Source organism: Carlito syrichta, unplaced genomic scaffold, assembly GCF_000164805.1.
Source record: "Carlito syrichta isolate Samal-C Ts95f unplaced genomic scaffold, Tarsius_syrichta-2.0.1 Scaffold293132, whole genome shotgun sequence".
In the NCBI taxonomy this organism is placed as follows: domain Eukaryota; kingdom Metazoa; phylum Chordata; class Mammalia; order Primates; family Tarsiidae; genus Carlito; species Carlito syrichta.
The window spans coordinates 86,196-108,228 of NW_007237228.1; positions in this window are offsets into that span (position 1 = coordinate 86,196).

Consider the following 22,033-nt stretch of genomic DNA (forward strand, 5'->3'; position numbering starts at 1 on the left):
GACAAACTCAGAATTCCAATCCAAGTAGTGAAAGCTATCAGAAGGCAGCAAACAGTAGCAAGCAACTGTGAAATTATAGAGTTTTTTTCCTTCAATAAAAATACATAACTTGAGCTTGACAAATCATTTTAGGCCAAGATTTTTTTAAAAAAATTATCTCAAAGCAGAAAACCTGGTAAGGACTATTTTGGTCTGACAATTGTCTGTGATGTGACACTCAAATCACTAGGACCCAAATATAGATTCTTTTGCCATAGGGTTGCTGCTACTTTTTTCTTTTTTTCATCTTTTCAGGACTCCAGACTGAAAAATTGAGCCTAGTCTTGTGTTTCAGGTTTGCATTTGCATTCTAAGACTCATGGCTGAAAGAAAAACAATAACTTTTATTTCTCTAGCTCCTACCATGTGTCAGGGGATTTGCATGCATTGTTTCTTGGCATTGTATTGTGCTTTGGTTTCAGTGTGTTTCTCGAATTTCATGTGTTGGAAATTAAATACCCAGGGCAGCGGTGTTGAGAGGTGGGATGTTTAAAACATGATTAGGTCATGGGGGCTTTGTACTTACAAATAGATTAATACTGTTATCTTGAGAGTGGATTCCTAATAAAAGGATAAGTTTGGCCCCTTTTCCTCCTCTTTCTCATGATTTCTCTTGTCCTCTTGCCTTCTGTCTGGGATGACACAGGAAGAAGGCCAGTATGAGATGCCAGTGACCTGAAATTGGACTTTCCAGCCTTCAGAATTGTGAGAAGAACATGTCTTTTTTTCATATATTACCTAATCTGTGGCATTCTGGTATAGCAACATAAAAAAGCATAATGACATATTGGATCCTGTTTTATGGTTAGATGAATGCAGGGGTAGGGACCTACTTGACTTTCCCAAAGTGGTGGAGGTGCATGTGGTTTTGTCTTAGGACTGAGAGATTTCCAAATCCTTGTTCTTTCCATTACAGCAAAGTATTCCGGAATCACCTCTATTTAAATAGTTTTATAGTAATTATATAAATATACAAATTATGTTTATCTCACATATCTCTCCTAAATATTTTGGAATTGTCAGAGCATTTTTAAAACAAATGGGTTATTAGGGAGGTTAAATTCTCTATTTCCAGGCCTGCTTGCTTCCTTCCTTCCTTCTTTCCTTCCTTCCTTCCTTCCCTCCCTCCCTCCCACATTTACTGATAATCTAAAATGAACTAGTCTTTGTGCTAGACTTTTAGCATTCAGAGATGAAAAACACAGTCTCTCAACTCAAGGAACTTAGAATCCACTGTAAAGACTGATTTAGAAATTCAGATAGTTACACTCCAAAGTGAAAAATACTGTGTTAGAAGAATGTGAAATATTTAATGGGACCACAGAAGTGGGAATAAACAACTCGTGATATTGGTGAAGGAGTCACAGGGTAGTGAGTGAGTAACGATGAATGGGTGGAGTTCTCCAAGAGGCTAAAACACCTAGGAGAACGTCCCAAGAAGAAAGAATGGTATGCTCATAATCAAAGATTCTTCATTTACTCAGTGGCAATTTATTGTCAACTTAGTATGTGTCAGATGTGAAATCTGAGGGCCATTGGTGTCCTAGAAGAATGCTAGCTCCTGCCCCTCAAAGAGTTTAACATATAGCCATGAAAAAGAGCTGTATTATCCCAGGCTCTTCAATAAACTGATGCCAATGTGGGATTGATTACGTGTGCAAGGATTTTGTTAGAGGAAATGCCTTTGTGAATAAAACTAGGAAGGAAGTTGGGAGAGGCTGGAGAGCTGCAGATGATGATGTAAGTCCAATCTTGAGTGACAAAGAAGGGAGAGAAACTTGGGCAGAAGCCTCCTAAGAGAGCCACATGGTCTAAGCAAAGTTTAGCAAAACTGTTGGGAGTGGTCTTTGAGCCAAAGTTGGCTGTCAGAGGAGTCCTGTGTATCCTGGGAACACGTTTGCTTTAGTTTTCCTTCTGTGTCTAGTTATTGGCCAGTGAGAGAGAAGGGCCTGGAAGACCTTGAACCCTCTGCATCCCAAGAGCTTCCTGTAATTGGAGGACAGCCAGGTGTGATTCTTATGGCCACCACAGGGACATTAAGTAAGGAATCACAAAACATATGAGAGTACATTTGAATTAAGTACTAAGTACAGATGTAAGGTGCTATGAAAGCGTATCATGGTGGAATTGATGTAGAGGGAAAAACAGAAAGGGATCTCTGGGAAATGATGACTTAGTTTAGGTAAGAAAGATTTGGCAGGGGGATTGGGGGTGAAGTGAAGAAGAGAGAACCGATGCACAACTGATCTATAAAAGGAGAGACTCCAATGAAGACTCTTGAAATATTTTTGGTGGGAACAGAGACCACCAGGGGTGAGTAAGAGATGAGAATGGCAATGATGGCACTGGTTATCCCTGCAGGGTCCTGAAGGCTAAGTAAGAACTTTTAGTTTTTGTTGCAAAGTGGTGAGAAGCCATTAGAAGGTTGGTTATATTGTGTGACCAAATGTTCATTTCACCAAGATAGCTGTGGTTGCTCCTCACAGAATGGATAACAGAGAGACTAAGACAAAAGCTGGGAGGATATTTAATAGGTTGTTTCAATAACCCAAGCTTAAAGAGGAAAATCAATTGAACCTCTACAGAGGAATTGGTGAAAAGTAGACAGAAGAGATATTTAGGAGGCAAAAAACTCAGGACTGTGGTGGATCAGAACCATAAGGAGGTGCTGGGGCAGAGGGACAGACATAAAGACATCAGGGAGATAGCAAGGACAAGACTTGGTGACAAAGTCTCTTATACCCTAACAGCAACATCCTGCCTGGACTTCAACATTAACCTCTGCACTGACCTTGGTCACTCGAGAGGTGCCCAGGAGAATGGCGACTGGTGAGCGTTTTTGCCCCATTCTTCCCCAAACCTGACTTCCCACCATCTGCACTGAGTTATAAATCCAGTCAGCAATCCTACAAATGTGTGATCTTACTGGGAGATAAGTTCTCAAATAATGCTCCTGCGCAACTGGGTATGGGTTTGGAAACCTGAAAAATTGCCTCCTCACTTCATCAAGGGCATAGACCTCATGGACACATGTTGTGAAAAATAGTGACAATAACACTGCCAACTAAACAGGAGATGCATTTTCGCATGTGGATTTGCCCCTCAGTAAGTTGCATTTTGAGTGACTCTGAGCAATTCATTTAATCCCTCCAAGATTCTGTTTATTAATTTGAAAATGTGATTACAAAAGATTTTGTGTGTGTGTGTGTGTGTAGTACTATACTGTGTACAGATAGCTCACAATCTCCCTCCCTCCCTCCTTCATTTCCTCCCTTTCTCCTTCCTGCCTTGCCTTCCTCCTTCCCTTAGCCCCTTCTTCCTTCCTTTTGCCCTTTTCTGTTCCTCTTTCCCTTATCATCCCCTCACTTGGGCTCTGCTAATCTTGGTCTCATGCCAATATTAGCCCAGTTTTGATTCTGCAAGGCACAGAAGAAAAATGCTAGATGCCATCATCCTATTTGTCAACGCAATGTATTGATTTGCTTAAGGTCAGTGAGAACATACTAAAAGATAGGAGGATTTTAAAAATTAGAATCACAATAAATATACAAATTACCTAAGGAATAATTTCAACATAGTGTTGATTGCTTCTATCCAAGAACATATTATGTTAAACATTTTCTGAGTATCTCTGTGTGTGTACCTGTGTCTGTTTATGCCCTTCAGGAATGTTTTACAATTTTACACATAAAGGTTTTCACATTTTTTTTATTAAATTGATTATTACGTATTATTTTATATTGTCATGAATGATGGGAATTTTATGCATTTTGTTTACCAATAATTTGTTGCTTATATCTTTAAAGGTGATTTATTTCTGAATATTAATTTTGTATATCAATTTATAATTGAATTATTGCTTGTGGTTCATTTTTTGTTGATTCTCTTGGAATTTCCAGTATAATAAACTAATCATCAATATATAGCAATAAATATACTTCTCTACCAAATACTATACCTCTAATTTATTCTTCTTCTATAATTTATTTTTAATTTTTTAATTTTTAAAAAATTTTTAATTTTTTTTTGAGTTGGAGTCTCACTCGGTTGCCCAGACTGGAGTGCAGTGGCCACTCCCGGCCACCACAGCCTCGCCTGCTGGGCTCCGGTGATTCTTCCGCCTCAGCCTTCCGAGTAGCCAGAATTACAGGCATACGCTACCATGCCCAGCTGATTTTTTGATTTATTGTAGAAATGAGGTCTCGCTGCCCAGGCGGGTTTCAAACCCGCAGGCTCAGGCAATCCACTCACCTCAGCCTCCTAAAGGCGCGGTATTACAGGCTGAGCCACCGAGCCCGGCTCTTTTATAATTTAAATAGATAATATCTCCTATTTGTTATTGTATAAAAATATTCACTGTATTGGGTAGTATCAAGAATGAATGAGAAATTTTGTCAAAAGCCCATTTATAATTTATGGAGAAAGTAATATAATTTATATTCTTAGTTCTCATAATAATAAATCATATCTCTATTAAATTATTACTGTATTCTGAAAAAAACTCTGGTAGATCACAATAATTAATATTATTATTTTAGTGTGCTGCTGAATTCTGTTGCCTAATACTTCACATATAAGTTTGGGTGTATATTTATAAATAAATCATGCATTTTTCTTTCTTTCTTTTTTTTTTTTTTGATTTGGAGTCTCACTTCATTGCCCAGGCTGTAGTGCAGTGGCATGCTTATGGCCACCCCAGCATTGACCTGCTGGGCTCAGGCGATCCTTCCGCCTCAGCCTTCTAAGTAGCCAGAACTACAGGAGTGCATTACCATGCCCGGCTAATTTTTTGATTTATTGTAGAGATGAGGTCTCACCAAGTTGCCCAGGCTGTTCTTGAACCCATGGGCTCAAGCAATCCCCTCACCTTGGCCTCGCAAAGTGCTAGGATTATAGGCTTGAGCCACCACGTCTGGCCTAGCATTTTTCTTTTAAAGTGCAGTTTTGTCGGGGTTTGATATCAATGTTAGGCTCACTTCATGAAATAAGTAAGGTTTTTTCCTTCTTTCTTATATTCTATGGAATACTTTTAATGGTATTAGAACGAAATGGTCTTTATATCTTCTACAACAATGGCTGTGTTTAGACTTTGTATTTGCTATTTATAAATTATATTTACCTAGAATTATATCCACTTTATCCAAATTTCAAGTTTATTTTTATATAGTTGGAAAGATAGTTCTTGTGATTGTTTTAAATGTTTTCTGCATCCTAGGTTTATTTTACTCCTGGAATTTTTTTTTTTGTAGATTTGTTATTTCAATCTCTTGATTTTATTAAAATAACTAATGGCTTCTATATTAATCACTTAGAATTTTGAATGTTTCTATTTGTTACATCAGTTTTCTGCAATTTAAATCATAAGTATTTTTCAATTGACATATAAATGTAAGGCTATGGCTGTTGTCCTAAGCAATGCTTTGATATATCTCACAAATTCTAATGTTTAAAATTTTCAATGTAATTTTCCTCTAGAATTTTTACTGCTTTAATGTTTAGTTCCTCTTTGACCCAAGAATTAAGAGTGATGCCCTTTTCATTTCCAGATGACAAAGATTTAAAAAACAAAACAAAACATTATTGCTATTAATCTGTAGTATTGTATCATGGTCAGAACATTTTTTTGTGTGCTATTTCTACTCTTTGAGACTATATTTAATATTTTCCTTATTGCTAAGTAAACAATGAATTTTCATGACTGTTTCATGAGCATCTAAAAAGAAATTGCTTTCTCTTTTGTTAAGCTATGAAAGGGGAAGTGGGAAGATTTGGGATTATATGTCTTCCTTCATTGCTGCAAGAAGTCTTCCTGTGATCTAAAAGTAATCAGAATTTATCTTTGCTTGTTTACAAAATACATTTATATGGGCAATATTCAATGATGCATCAGTGAAAAACAAGTATACCACTGTCCCCCAGTCAGCTGGCTGTCCTCCAGGAGGTGGCTACACAGACCAGGTTCACATACATTCTTCAGAACTCCTCCACATATGAACAGTAACACATAATGATTTACACAGGTTCTGACCTTCTACTTTATTTGCTGAATATATCCTAGATATTATATATTTTTTTTATTGTAGAGATGAACTCTCTCCAAGTTGCCCAGGTTGGTCTTGAACCTGTGGGCTCAGACAATCCTCTCAACTCTGCCTCCCAAAGTGTTGGGATTATAGGCATGAGCCACTGTGCCTCGTCATATCCTAGAGATTAATAGAAGTCAACACAGTAAGGACCGTCCCCAGGTTTACTTTGGACATTAACCCTTCATAATAAAGCCCAGATACCTCTAGTGCCTGGATTTATGTCTTTGTGTAGAACACTGAGTGAGGCAATCTTCAAACTCTGCCTGTTCCATTTCTGGGCCTTTCTTCTCCACCTAGACGCTGTAGTTTGCTGGAGGTACCCATGGCAAGCAGGATGCTCCTTGAATCAGCAAAGTTTACAACATTAGCTTTTCCCCCAAAGCTATATCTAGCCTTCTCAACTTTTACAGAAAATTGAGTGTTTGTGTTCTTCACAGAAATAGCAGAAGAATTCCTTTTGTGGCTTATGGTAGGTGGAGGAAGCTGGGGTTGGGGGTAGGGAAGAGGAGGAGGTGAAATATGGAGTAATTTCTTTCCCTTTCTCCCTCCATTCCTCCCTTCTTCCATTTCCTCTTTCCAGGAGTGTTTCTTGAGCATTTCCAATATCTCAGATTTGACTCTAGGTACTAAAAACGTAGCAGATCTCACAGACCATACATCTGTTCATATGGAGTTCACATTACAGTGGGAGAAAAAGACCAAAAAAATATGTTTTCAGAAAACTGTAAGTCTCCTGAAGAAAATGAACTAAAATAAGTGAATAAAGTGAATCAAAGCCTATTGTTTTGGCAAGGTTGGTCGAGGAGGAAAGAGATTCAAAAGCAAATAGCTGAGCAAAGAACAAATGAGGATGAATAGTAAGAACAAATTTAGAGACAGGAGTGGGGCTGGTGTGTTTGAAGAACAGGACATGGCTGGAAAAAACTGGGAACTGAGGTCAGGTAACTTGGCAAGACCAGGCCACGAGCGTCTTTGAGAGCCAGGGTGAAGCTCTGGATTTTATTCTAAATATCGTGCTAAACCACTGGAGAATTTTGAGCCCAGGAGTTCATGATCTGACTTAAGTTGTAAATGGTCCCTCTGATGCCTCTGATGAGGCTAGACTGGAGTGGCAAGAATGAAACATCGAGACAAATGAAGAGATCCTTGCAGTATCCAGATGGTAGGTGACAGTGGCCAATCCAAGACCATCTGCAGGATGTGTTGAGGGGTGGTCAGATCTTGAAATAATATGAGGGCAAAGGCAATCACATTTGCCATTGTATTGTCACCTACTAAGTGCCAGTTTGCTTACATGAATCATCTTGTCAAATCGATGTGCAGAGTATATGTTAGTAAGCTAAGTAAAGTTATTCATATTCTAAGAGCAAGGATGAGCCACAAAGGGGTTTTAGGCATGATAAAACTTGCGTTTCACAGTTCAGTTTGAGCTATTTGCACTTAAGCCAAATTCAATGACTTGATAAGAAAGCTGTTCATTTTCTTTAACATAATTACTCGTAGTGATCAGGCCAAAGGTGTTGGTTTGACTATTATCTGAACAACGTGGATTCTGTCTCTGTTCAAGAAAGATTCTACAATTGCTGACACTTCCTAAGGAGCAGGTTGTGGGTAGAAGAGATGTCCTAAGCAAGCTACACACATCACTTCACCCACCTCTCCCTAGCATCTTAGGTGTCTTGTTATTCACCCTCTGACCAGATACCATGTCTCCAGCCAAAACTTTAGCTTTTCATTATTATCAAAGAAGTGAAGACACTGGAAGATGGTATAGCAGTCTTGGCCTTCAGGTTTTCTGTTCTAATGACATCTTAAGTTGTAGTGGTTTGACACTCATTGGTTCTGCATGCAAACATGCAGGAATAAGCTTCCCTTCCACAAATACATATTCTGTAGTTCATTTTCTAAATACTTAAAGGTATAAGGATCTGGAGATCCATCTTTCATTTGCCCTTTGGTTTGATTTAAATTAGATGCAAAAAACCATATATGTATCGCAAGAAAAAAAATACTCTTCAAGGACAATGATAAATGCTAAGTGACAGCCTCCTAGTCAGGGATACAATGAAGACGAGGGGATGGTGGTGAGGTGTAGAGCTCATTGTCTATCTGCAGCAGATGGATGCCAAGTAGAGATGCCAGATTGTCCACCATTTTTTAGAAAATAAAAGATTCCATGAAGATTTTTATGATTTCTGACTAAAAGCTCTTCAAAATACTTTGTGGGTTAAACGAAAGATATGGATCATGAGTACCAGCTTTTTACTTCAGATATTAACTTAAAAACTCTGTTGTCATTTTTCAAGTCGATGGAGCCCAAGATGAGAAAGTTTGGCTCAGATTTTGTGGTGGTAAGTGCCAAAGCAGGTAACAGGACTAGGGTCCCCGGTACATTGCCTAGCACTCCACCATTATACCAAATTGTTTCCTTAAATGTGCTGCCAGTTCCCCTGGGAGGCAGAAACCATGTTCATTCCTGAATGACAGCGCAAGGCTGGTACCCTGTGCAGGCGATGAAACCACTGATCATAGAAGCAGCTTTGTCTTGATTTATTCTCAATCTTAAGGACATCAAGTTCAGATTTTGTCTGCAGCTTCTCACAGAACAATTTTCACATAATTGGACTTTATTACCACACCCAGTCAGAGTGAATTAGCTAAATAATAGAAATATGAGGAGGAGGAGGAGAAGAACTATGATAATAAATTATGACAACTGTGATAGCAATAAGAAAACAGCTAACATTCTCTTGGTGCTATGTAGGTATCATTACTGACTAAACACCTTACCATATTTCACTGAGTCTTCACAATACCATGATATAGTTACAATTATTTGCCTCACTTTATATAGAAAAATCTGAGTTGTGGAGAATTTAAAGTTACTTGACCGCAGTCAAAAAGCTAAGTGGCAGAACAAGACCTGATTCCAAAGCCTATTTTTATCCACCACACATGGGTTTATTCAGATTAGAATTGTAGGTCCCATAAATTATTTACAAGATTTTTTTTGGTTTGAGTTGAGCCTAGACTGGAGGGCAGTGGCACACTTACGGCCATCCCAGCCTCAACCTGCAGGGCTCCAGCGATTCTTCCGTCTCAGCCTTCCAAGTAGCCGGAATTACAGGCGCATGCTACCATGCCCGGTTCCTTTTTGATTTATTGTAGAGACGCGGTCTCGCCAAGTTGCCCGGGCTGGTTTTGAACCCACAAGCTCAGGCAATTCACTCGCCTCGAGTGCTGGGAGTACAAGTTGAGCCACCGAGCCCAGCCCAAGATTTTTAAAATTCAAATTTAGTTAAAAAATAACACAATCATATTCGGGCCCACCTGAATCACCACCTTATAATAAACTGTCTCCATCTTTTTGCATTTATGTTTGTGCTTGTATTTATGTTTATACTGAAGCCTAAATCATAACATTTAGCTTTATTATTATTTTTTGCCTTATTATAAAGTTGTGGGGGTACAAGTCGGGATTAGGTACGTAAGTGCTGTATGTACAGGTGAATTTTGGACCTCCAACTGGTCCCCACTTCCCCTGGTTTAGGATCAGGTGCTCTTTGTGTTGTGTGTCCCCCTTCCTCCCTCCCCTGGCAGTACAGTCAGTATTTTTCTTGTTAGGGTCAGGGGACCCTTGAAATTTAGATGTTTTCTGATGAATCTAAGAATTCTCAAATAAATACGGCACAATCAGTTATTCTTTTGAATACCAACGCTTTTCACCTGTGCAACCTCTGGGACTGACTTCTGGAAGATTGTGAATTTTCTGAACACAATCGGAGGTGCCTGTGTAGTCTCCTGCATAGTGGGTGCAGTTTTCTTACATTCTCGAAGAGGGGTCTGTGGAGACATATACTCTGTCAGCTTGGTAAACTGGAGTCACGTTCCCTGGAATTCTCTTCCTTGTCTGGTTCTAACTTAGGGCAAGACAATAAGAAGAATCTCCTTGGGATCTGGGAGAAGGAAGTGAAACGGTGGCCATTTTTATGCTTTGAAGGTTACTGTGGGACACTGGGCTCTATGACAGCTTGCTCACATTATCAGAGCTCTTCTACAGGCAAGACCCAGGCTCATGCCTCCCCCCAGATCACTTCCTTAAAGCTTCTCTGAGTCTTGGACCAGGTATGTGTGCAGCTCCCTGGCAGAGCTCTCCTGTAGATCATCAGATCATTGAACTTGGGGGGATCATCCTTGAGGATTTTAGTCTGTCCTCTTGGATTCAGTTTGTCATCATTCTGTCCTGCTTTTTGTCTAGCTTTGTCTCCAACTATTTGCCTGAATGAGTCACTGAGACAACAACCCTGTGTGGACTACTTTACCAGTTCTCATAACGATATGAGGGCCAATCCCATAGCAAATTCCTTATTATCTATTATTTATTTTTATGCTGATTCTCCGATCAAACCTTGAATACAAGGTCCCTGGCTTAGAAATATTAAAAATTAGCCGGGCTCGGTGGCTCAGCCTGTAATCCTGTGCTTTGGGAGACTGAGGTGAGTGGATTGCCTGAGCCCGTGGGTTCGAGACCCGCCTGGGCAACTTGGCGAGACCTCATCTCTACAATAAATCAAAAATTAGCCGGGCGTGGTAGCACATGCCTGTAGTTCCAGCTACTTGGAAGGCTGAGGTGGAAGGATCACCGGAGCCCAACAGGTTGAGGCTGTGGTGGCCAGAAGCAGCCACTGCACTCCAGTCTGGGCGGCAGAGTGAGACTCCAACTCAAAAAAAAAAAAAGAAGAAAGAAATATTAAAAATTAAAACAAAATACTACATTATAGATTTAAGACCATAGTTTATCTATTCATCTGATGATGGACACAAAGGTTGCTTCCATATCTTAACTATTGTGAATAGTGCTCAACGAACATGAGGTTGCAGACTTATCTTTGACATATTGACTTCAATTCTTTTGGATATATAGCCAGAAGTAGGATTGCTGGATCTTAAAGTAATTCTATTTTTAGTTTTATGAGGGACCTCCATAATGTTTTTCATATTTGCTAATTAGCCTGATCTAATCATCCTGCATTGTAAACATCTATCAAAATATCATATCATACTATAAATATGTACAACTATATCTTGTCAATGAAAAATATAATAAAAGATTGGAAAAGATGCCTTCAAATGGGTAAAGTAGATGAAATATATAATATGCTTTATACATATGTATATATGTAGTTAGTTCTCTATAATGTGATTCATTTGTTATGAAAAATCACTGTGCTACTTACAATCATAAAACAAAAACCAAAGAGTCAATACACTCAAAAATGTAATCAGTGACACATTTTTAAAAGAAACTTAATCAAAATGGTTTTGATATGTAAAATGAGTAAGAATAACACACTACTACAAGGACCATGATGCCTCTTTTTTTTTTTTTTTTTTTTTTTTGACATGATGCTTTACCTTGATAAATGCCCTGGAATTTACTTGTGAATGTGGGCATGAGAAGGTTTACAGCTTATGAGTTACTGGAAAGTATAGAAGGAAGGTGAGGGAGGGAGTTCCTTAGTTGGATGACCTTATCTACAGACTTGAACAAGATCAAGGATACAAGTGAAGCCAGGAAGAAGGCTATTGTCATAACCTATGTAAGAAATAGCACTATCTTATTTCAAGGTGGTGGCTGTGGAGGAAATGAGAAGTGTGAGAATTGTGGATGCATTTGATGATGGAGCCAACAAGATTTGTTGATAAATTGAACATAAGGAATAGCAGAAAGGGCAGAGTTGTGGATGACATAAATGGTAGGGAGGAGTCAAGAATTTTAAGAGGCCTTTGCACTTATTTAATCTCTAGCACTCTTCTCATGTTCAGAAAGGGAAATGGGTTTAAGGTCAAAACTCTGGCATAAAAAATGCCACATGGCAAGGTGGCTAAGCAGACAGGCCCTGGCGTCTGGAAGATCTGGTCTTTAAATATCCTGAACCTGAGTGACCTTGGGCAACTTGTTTAATATTCCTGAGATTCTCAATTTCTTCGTCTGTAAAGTTGGTTATAATAGCCCCTACCACATATGGTTTTGACAAGGATCAGATATGATAATGCAACAAGAAACAAGGACTACTTCCTGCACATGGTAAAACAACAACAACTGTTGTACCCAAAAAATCACATTATGATTAAGACTAAAGATCCCTCATTTTGTTCGGATTATATTTTGTGGCACAAAGTTTAACATCAAAAGCAAAGAGAGAGAGAGAGATCTGGCAAATGCATAGCATTGGGCGAGGAATCAGGAAAATGGGCTTCCACCCCAACTCTATCATTGGGTAAGGAAATTTGCTTCTCTTGCCTCTGTTTTATCATCTGTAAATCTCTATCTCAAAGGGTCTGGGTGACCATGAAGTAAATACAACCTCACTTAAGATGTCCAACCCCATGCCAGGCATATAGCACTCAATGGATGTTAATTAACTCTCAGATTAAATGAGTACTTAGGCACTAGTCAGGGAGCTTTTATTGGCTAAATGAGAAAAACAGCTTGAAACAGGATTTAAAAATCTGCATGTTGTCAACCTTTTCCAAGTGACCATGGTCATAATTGCTAATAATTCTGCCCTGGCATCCCCCAGAGCCACAGCCCTCCCAGGTTGGCAAAAATAATATTAAGAAAGATTGGTCATCAGACCTTATTTTGCAAAGTCTTCAGGCTGCCTAGCAACCATTGAGGTTTCTATCCTTTTCAACTCTTTCCCAAATGTTACCCAGTCACTAAAACCCACATTCCATCCTCCTAAAGGAAAGAGGAGCAGTTAGTGGTTTATGATGCTATTCCCACTTCTCTTTTCATCACTCATTAGGGAAGAAAATCCTGCCACACGGACCGCTATTGATTAGCAAGCCTCCCTCTGAATTAGGATATTTCATTTCTGCCACAAGTCCTATTTGTGCTTTGATTATTTATTCTGCTTCCTAAGGTGATTTCTGAATGGCCCCAGGGGAACAATTAATAAGCACACCAGGTGGAAAAGTAGAGAAAATCAACTCTTCATCCCATTTACACCTTATTCAAGACATCACATGGAGCCGAAGCAGAGTGGTTATTCTCAGAGCACCTGCTCATCTCACACAAACTGAGCCCCAGGAAAAGGACGTTCCTTGTCAGGTCGTAGTTGTGGATAGAGTGCCAGAATTAGGATCAGGATTTATCTTCTTTGACTTCTAATTCACTAGTGTTCCCGTGACCCATGTTGTGTTTTGGGATGTGCAGCACTTAGAGATCTTGAAGATATTTGACCATGACAACTCAGGGTATAAATACACATCAGATATGACCAGAGAATGTCTCATTCATCTTTATGTAACCCAGATAGTGGATGAAGCATTCCTGCAACTTTCTAGGTAAAATTGTCTTAGCATCCCAAATTACTATCCGTAGAAGTCCCAAGTCTCCATAGTTTTATACAAATGTTTAAAGGGTATTGGTTTTCTCCTCCTTGTCTTTCTTTTGGGCTCTACTTCCTTGCATTCAGTTTTGGCTTTCCACCATATTAATTCAAATGTCACTCCAATTTCTTAATCTGTCTTCTCAGAGAAAAAAAACGATATGAAATTCAAATATATAATAAACGTTATAAGAGGAATCAGCTTTACAAAGAGCTGGGGTGGGAGGGTAGATGGTGATGGCAGGAAGAACTCAGGTTGTTCAACACATCATAAATAATATCTCAGTAGATATTTAAATTTGAAAATATTATCTTTAAGCATCTTTCCTCTAGATATTCCTCTTTAGTTTATGCTGTCCCTAGTATGAATATATTTGGGTGTCACTGAAGGCCAGACACTGACAGTTTAAAATATGGAACAAACAAGGCAGGACTTCCCTCTTCAACAAATTTACAATATATCTCAGGGGATAGATTTCAAACATCATATAAATAGCAACACAATTTTATATGGTTAATAAGTAATAGGGAGAATTTCAAGAGTGAGCAGAAGTGCACATAATCTCTTAAGGACTAGGCTCAGAAGTAACAGTATTTCTACCTTATTCTATCTCATCCAAGATCAGCTCATGTTCAAGGGGTAAGAAAATAGATGCTACCTCTTGATAAGAGGTGCCTGCAAAGGCACAGCTAAAGGAAGGAGTGGAGAACTCAGTGGGTGTCTTAGAGTACTTACTCCACACCCAAACCAAGGAACGGAGGGTCCTAAAGAGCCACTCATACAACTGTAGACAATTTGGGAAATTCTGTGACAGGTGGAGACTATATTGTTTTCCAAGTGGAAACCTTTTATCCACTGGGTTTGCCTGTGTGGCTGATCTTTTTGGAATTGTCAATTGAGCTTTGAGGGAGGCTGGTCAGATAGCAAGTTCAGGCAGAAAAGGAAAAAAAAAAGACCACTTTCCTAATATTTCCATTCTCAAGCCTTATAGTATGGGACCCTACCCATGCAGAGGCCCCAGAGTTTGAATCTATGATAGTGTGAGAGTGGAGGTTTCAGGCTGACTGAGGAGTCCCATACATGGAGCTAGGAGATGCTTGCAGCAGAAGACTGGAGTGCACCATGAGTCAGTCATTGGAGGGAGAGCAGGAAGATGTGATCTGGTTGTTAGAGTCCTTTGCCAAAAGGTTATTACAAAATCAGTGCTCGCCATGATCCAGCCTGTCAGCAACAGCTTTACTTCACCTAGTCACTTATGGAGGTCCCTGCTCTCGGCTCTTCTTCAAATCAGGGACTAAGACTAGGAAGGAGGTGAGTGAATACCATGCTTCCTACTCTCCTTATCATGTTTCTAGGGCCACCGTAAGCACCTATCAACTTGCCCAGACAGTCAGATGACAAGTTGGGGAAGTAGAGAATCTTAAGTCAGATATGGAATAGAAATAAGAAAGTTACAGAGTGAATCTAATAACTTAAACAAGATGGCCTCAATAACCAAAAATGTCTAAAAATATCATTAAGCCTTACTTAGATGCTAAAAATGAAACACAAAAACACTGCCCATTGGGGGCAAGGAGATTTCAACGAGAAAAAAATTAGACTGTTTCTGCTTGCCACATATTTAGGATCCTCCCTAAAACACCAATTTAATGATTTAATATTGATTATCATAAAAATAATAAGTCTAAAGGCTTTATCGGATAATGTCAATCTTTCTTTTTTTTATTTTGAAAGTATTTCTAAGTTTATTTTCTTTAAATGTCTATAGCAGTGAGCTACAGGGATGAGTGAGAAGTTTTGCAATGGAGTTTTATGTTTTATCTTATACTTTTGCTGTTAGTTTTAAGTTATCACAAAACAGTAGCCTTAAAACTTCTTTTCTACTGACTGTTTATCATAACACAAAATCCTTGAGTGTGTTTCTGGACAGAAGAGGAGGAAAAATATTAATTTTCCAGCAGAGGAAGAAATTAATGGAAGAAGTAGATGAACGTCAAGGGAAAAATTAGTTCTACTGGCAATAAAACAAAGCAAAACATATTAGAAGACAGACGTGAATAAAAAGAAAAGCAGCCTCTTGTGAGAACTTTCATCCAGTTTTTACAAATGAATCAAACTAAAAAAGAATGAAGAGTGAGGGCATTATTAATGAATTCATCACTTTTGTTTGTCAAAAATTTAAAACTGATAAATACCAGATAAAGTTATAAGTAAAATTCATTACATATAATAAACTGGTGCTTGAATACTTGATGCATGTTGAATCTGGCTGGTGCTGATAGTCTATAAATACCAAAATTTAGTGATTATCCATGAACTATTCATTAAACTTCAAAACTCAATGAATAATGAATAGAAAATCCATTTGTTCATTAATTTAGAAAATGAAAAATGTATTTCCCTCCTTGTTACGTCTCTGATTAATTTGGCTCAGAAACAAGTTGGCAGGTCCATAAACATTCCCCAAAGACTATATCTGGTCCAGTAACCACCGATTCTCAGAAGGGGTGCAAGCCTTTCTATACTCAATCTGTTAGAACCTGACCTGGCACAGGTAGACTATCTTGGGCTTCATCCAAGTGGTTTTGTTACAGTGAGGAGCTGGGGGGCATCTTGTAGCACAATAGCAGAATGTGCCGCTCCTGCAGTGCTTTAGGGGAGGCTGGTCACTTTTCCAGAAGCCATTTGTGGTCTTTAATGTACTCTAATGGCAGAAATCCCCACATGGACAGGAAGTACAAGTGTATTCTAGCTACAGCCAACAGATCCAGATTTAACCTGGATCACTTCTCTGGACTTCCTTTGTATCAGTTCTGCATTAGATGCTCCCATTGACCTGGTTTAGTTTTATTAGAAATCCCTCCATTCATGCATTTATTTATTGACCCATCTTTTCATGCTTTCAAAAAAAAAAAATTTTGCAGAGCACCCGCTGTGCACACTCTTCTGAGTACTATGGGCAGAGGCACAGATGAGGCGGGTAAAGTCTTTGCCTCACAGAACTTATATTCCAGTGGAGACAGTGGCCAAAGAAACAAGCCAGACAATTTTACATAGTGATAGGTGCAAAGAAGAATACAATCGGGGAACTGGGGTAAAACAGGCAGATTGCATATAGACTTCAGGGCATTGTGTGAATGGGCCAGAGTCCAGAAATGTGGAACACTTCCAAACACAAATCAGGCCAGTTTCTTCCTCCCTTCTCCAGCCAAGCTGAAGAGAGGTAGGAAAAGAGAGGGAGAGGGAACAAGAGAGGGAGAAGGTACAATAGGTGTACTGGGGAAAGACTGGAAAAAAAGGGAGATGAGCTGGTAACTAAATATTCAATACATCATCCCCTTTAATTATTAGAAACTGGAGAAAAGAAAGCTCAATCTCATAAGAGAAAGTGATTGCTCAAGACTGGACAAGTAGGAAGGAAACAAAGTAGAAAATGATTTTCAGAGGGAGGGGAAAGAGGGAAGGCAGAAGGGAGAGGAGGAGAAGGGGAAGAGAAGTGGGGTGGTGAGGGTTGGATAAGTGGCTGCAGAGAAGCAGAAAAGGGAAGTAGAGAGAAAGGGGGAGAGATAGAGAACATGAGCACACTAGAAAAGGAAGAGTAAAGGAAGAGATAGATGGTGGAGAAGGAATGATAAGGCAAAATTTCAGAGAGGAGAAAATTTTGGGCGTGGGAGATGAATAAGAGAGAAGCAAATCAAAGAGTGATAGAAAGGAAGAGAGAATCATTAAGAAAAAAACAGAGCCGGGCTTGGTGGCTCAGCCTGTAACCTGGGCAGCGAGACCTCATCTCTACAATAAAATCACAAAATCAGCCGGGCGTGGTAGTGCATGCCTGTAATTCCGGTTACTTGGAAGGCTGAGGCGGAAGGATCGTCGGAACCCAGCAGGTCGAGGCTGCGGTGGCCGGGAGCAGCCACTGTACTCCAGTCTGGGCGACAGAGTGAGACTCCAACTCAAAAAAAAAAGAAAAAAACAGAGATAGCAAAGGAGGCATAAGGAATAATGAGGTAAGAAAATAAGGGGGAGTGGGATAAAGAGCCACGTGGAAACAAAGACAAGAGAGCCAGAGAATTAGAGAAAACAAAGACAGGGGAATGCTTAGGATCATGAGGTCAACGCTAGAAGTTCCTGGGGAAGTTGAGACCATTACCAGATCCATCCCTGTGCATCATTTCACACAAATATCTTTCTTTCTTTGCTCCTGTCCTCTCCTACTGTGTAGGCTCTTTCTGAATGCCATACCATATCTCAGCCTTTCCTTTGTCCCTGCCATGACCTCTTTCCCCTCCTTGGATCTCTGGGTTAGGCTACTTCTCCAGGCACTCCAGGCCCAAGTGACCCTGCCTGGCTGCTGTGAGGTGAAATTGGAACCGACCACGTGGGAAGGCATTCTGGAACTTAAGGCACCAGCCCAACTAGAGGGTTCTCTAGGACAGTTAACCTTTCTTCTAGCTGCAATGACTCATAGTCCACATTGGAGTGTCCCTTCTCTAGCCCAAAGGCTCACTAGCTTTTTCCTTATTGTTGTGATTGTCTTTTTCTACACACTGGGATTTCATTTTTTCTGCTGTTTTTTCACTTCTGTATCCCTAGCACTGAGGAGACCACCTAGGGTGGGACATTTGGAATAAACAATAGGAAATTCCTTCCTCCTCAAGTTGAATATGGTGCTTTTTCGGGTAACTTGCAGCAGAAATATTCCATTCCACCCCATCCCACTCCATTTATGGTAGGTAGAATTGTAAAATGATCTCCCTCTGACTCCTCGTCTTATATGAAAAAACCCCTGGAATTTACTTATAAAAAAATGTGTATTTATTCTTACATGTTGAAACTTCAGTCACCTTCAAAGTACTCTCTGTTTTATGCAATTCACCTATCAAGATGCTTTTTTTCTACTACTCAAAACAGTTTTTTAACTCGCCCATTTGATGCCTTTGAGTATTTCTGCCATTTTTTGTTTCACCTCTTCCACACCAGCAAAATATTTCCTTTTGAGGACTTTTTTCATCTGTGGAAACAAAAAAAAGGTAGCTCAGGGCAAGATCAGGTGAATGGGGAGGGTGGGGCACAGGGGTCATGGTCAAAAACTGCTGAATACTCAATGCAGTGTGGGCAGGTGTATTATCATATTGGGAGAACCAATCACCTGTTTGCCACAATTCAGGACGTTTCTTCCACAAATTGCGATGCAACCTTCTCAAAACTTTTAAAGATGAAAACTTTGGTTGACCATTTGATCCGGAGGAACAAATTCTGATTGTACTACAAGGGGACTGCCCTCCAAAAAGATAATTCTTTTTTTAGGTCCCCCCTCATATAATCCTCTGCCCTTCAGTGTGAACAGAACTGTAGCTTGATTCTAACCAACAGAGTGTGGCAAAGTAACATGCCTGTGACTGTTACATTACTTGGTGAAAGTCAAAGAGTTTCATGGCTATAATGAAAGACCATACTCTGTTGACTTTTAACTAATCAAAATGAAGATTGTCCTGGGTGCACATGACCTAACGGAGGGAACCCTTTAAAAGAATGTCTGGAAATCAGAGACTTTCTCTTGTTAGCCTTGAAGAAGCAAGCTTCCTGACTTTTACAGCTGTGAGGAAATGAATATTTCCAAGAACCTGTGAAAATTGGAAGTAGATCCTTCCATATGATAAGGCAGCTCAGCTCAGATTTATGAGACTTTGCTCTTATGCTCATTATCCTGACTTGTGAAACTATAAGATAGTAGTAAGTGGGTGTTATTCTGAGTCTCTAAACTTGTGATCATTTGTTATGCAGCGGTAGAAAAGCAATACAACATTCTATCCCATTTCCTCCATTGTGAGTAGAAAAGGAGAAACTCTTCTCAGAGCAGGTTAGAGGTAGGGGATCATAATTCCTAGACATTTTAAGAGAAGATATTTCAAGCTAATGACAGGTGTATTTTACATCTAGAAATATGTAGATTTTTGAAAACGTGATTTAACTCAGTCCAAAGATACACATTAATGACCCATAACTGGAGACTGATTTAAAAACACAGATTGCTGTTTAGCAATAGCTGATAGATTTTGGGTAAGACATTTGATTTTCCTGATTTTTAGTTTCCTCACCTGTCTTAAACAGAAAGAAGAGAAAAAAAATTAGTGTATTATTTTCTTTGACTACCATACAAAATTGTTTCAAAGTTAATGGCTTAAAACAACACACATTCATTATCTTACATTTCTTTATGTTAGAAGTTATACATGAGTCCTGCTGGGCTAAAATCCAGATGTGGACAGGGTGTGTGTTTTCTGGACACTCTAGAGGCAAATTTGTCCCTTTACCTTAAAATTATTGTTTCCAGCTTTTCAAAACTTCCACACTTCTTGACTTACAGTATCTTTCAGCATCTTCAAAGCCAGCAATAGCTAGTGGAGTGTTTTTCATCTGTCTTCATTCTGACCTCGCTCCCATGTTAGCATCTCTTTCTCCTACTTTCTCTTCCACTTTTAAAAACAATTGTAATTAGAGGCGACTTGGAAATTGTACTCGCGACCACGGCTTGCTTTCTCTCACAATCCCTGGTGCCTTTCCTTTCTAACTTGGGCCCAGCAGAATGGCACCCACAAAGAAGGGTGGCGAGGAGGGGCCATTCTGTCATCAATGAGGGGGTGATCTGAGAATATACTATCAACATTCACAAGTGCATCCATATAGTGTGCTTCAAGAAGCATGCCCCTCGGACATTCAGAGGTCCGAAAATTTACCATGAAGGAGATGGGGACTCAAGATGTACACATCAATACCAGGCTTAACAAAGCATTCGGGGCCAAAGGATTAAGGAATCTCCTGAACCATATCCGTGTGCGGTTGTCCAGAAAATGTAAGGAGGATGAGGACTCACCAAACAAGCTTTAAATTTTGGTTACCTATGTACCTGTTACCAGTTTCAAAAATCTACAGACAGTCAATGTGGATGAGAACTAATCACTGATTGTCAAGTACATCAAAAAAAAGTTATAAAGGTGCAAAAAATATTGTGATTATACTGGGCCCATTTGAATAATCTCCCTATTTTAAAGTCAGCTGATGAACAACTTTAATTTCATCTACAACTTTAATTCCCCTTTGCCGTGTAATCTGACATATTCACAGGTTCCCAGGATTAGAATGTGGCCATCTTCAGGGAGGGCATTGTTCCTCTTACCACATCTTGCATAATTGCTATAAGGATCTAATCAGGCATTGAAGGTGAAGTGCCTTGTATAGTGTCTGGCGCATATTAAAGGATGAATGCATTGTAACGGTCATTGCTGTTGTTTTGAAATCTGATCCTGATAATGATTTTAGAAAGTAGGCTGAGCAGGTATGATCACTCCCATTTTACAGAAGAATATACAGAAGCTCCAAGAAGTGATACATCTTGCCCAAGGTTACCAGCTCACCAGCAAATGGAAAGGTAGGCTTTTAAAAATCTGCCACAATAAATCTTGTCTTAGAATTCTGAGCCAGGATCAAAGGAAAGTTCTAAATGACAAAGCAGTTTCTGGCTTTTAAGAAATGACTTCAAAGCCCCCAGTTGCACCTCTTTGCTGGGCTGTGCCAAAGCTCTAATGGAAGGCATTAGTCAAATTGGAAACAGGCTGTTCTCATTAACCACGGAGAAAACCCTATTTCACGCCCAGATGGAAAACATCCTGCTGCTGTCATCAAACCCCTCTTCTTTTGCCTGCAGTCTGTCTTGGATTTATCCCCCTTACCCTGACCTCCAGGGGTGTTCACTGCAAACCCCACTAAGAGTGTGCCATTTGAGTTTGGGAGGCACTGTAGGGATCATACTAGAGTTGAGTGTTCTCGATGTACTGAATTATGGAACAACAAGTTCTTGGGAGAGTTTGGAGTGACCTCCTCAAAGCAGAGCTGCAGGATCTAAGGTTTTCTGACAGGGGGATAAGTGGAGGCACCCCATTATGACAGACATTGGGAGGGAGAAAAGAAGACAGAATCATGGAGATTTTCACCAAACATTTTTTTGGCGCCGTCTTGGTAGCTGAGCACTGGGGATGAAGAGATGTTAGCACTGTCTTGACCCTTAAGGGGCTCACAGTCCAGTAGGTTGACAAATAAGCATAAGAAAACTTATGGAGTGTTGCTGACCCTGCAACAAAGTTAGTTCAGGCAGGGCCAGCCATCACTTATCCTTGTGCAGGTCAGGGAGTGGAGGGGTGAAGAGGCAAGAAAGCATAATGGACTTATCTACAAGACAATGGAGATAAGTCCACTGAGACCCTATCATTCTGTCATCTGAATCTCTAAGCTCTGCATATCTAAAATGGTAATGACAGCAAGGAACTGCAACACTGGGTAAATGTAATGGCTGATGAAATATTGTGTACAATCTCTTTAGAATCTACTAGGATCTAAGAGACCCAGGACCTTCTCCATATAATTCTCTATTGCATCTCCAAGTCCTAGAGCAGTAACTGGCATGTGGTAAACATTCAATGACTGTTTCCTAAATAATGGACTAAAATGAACCC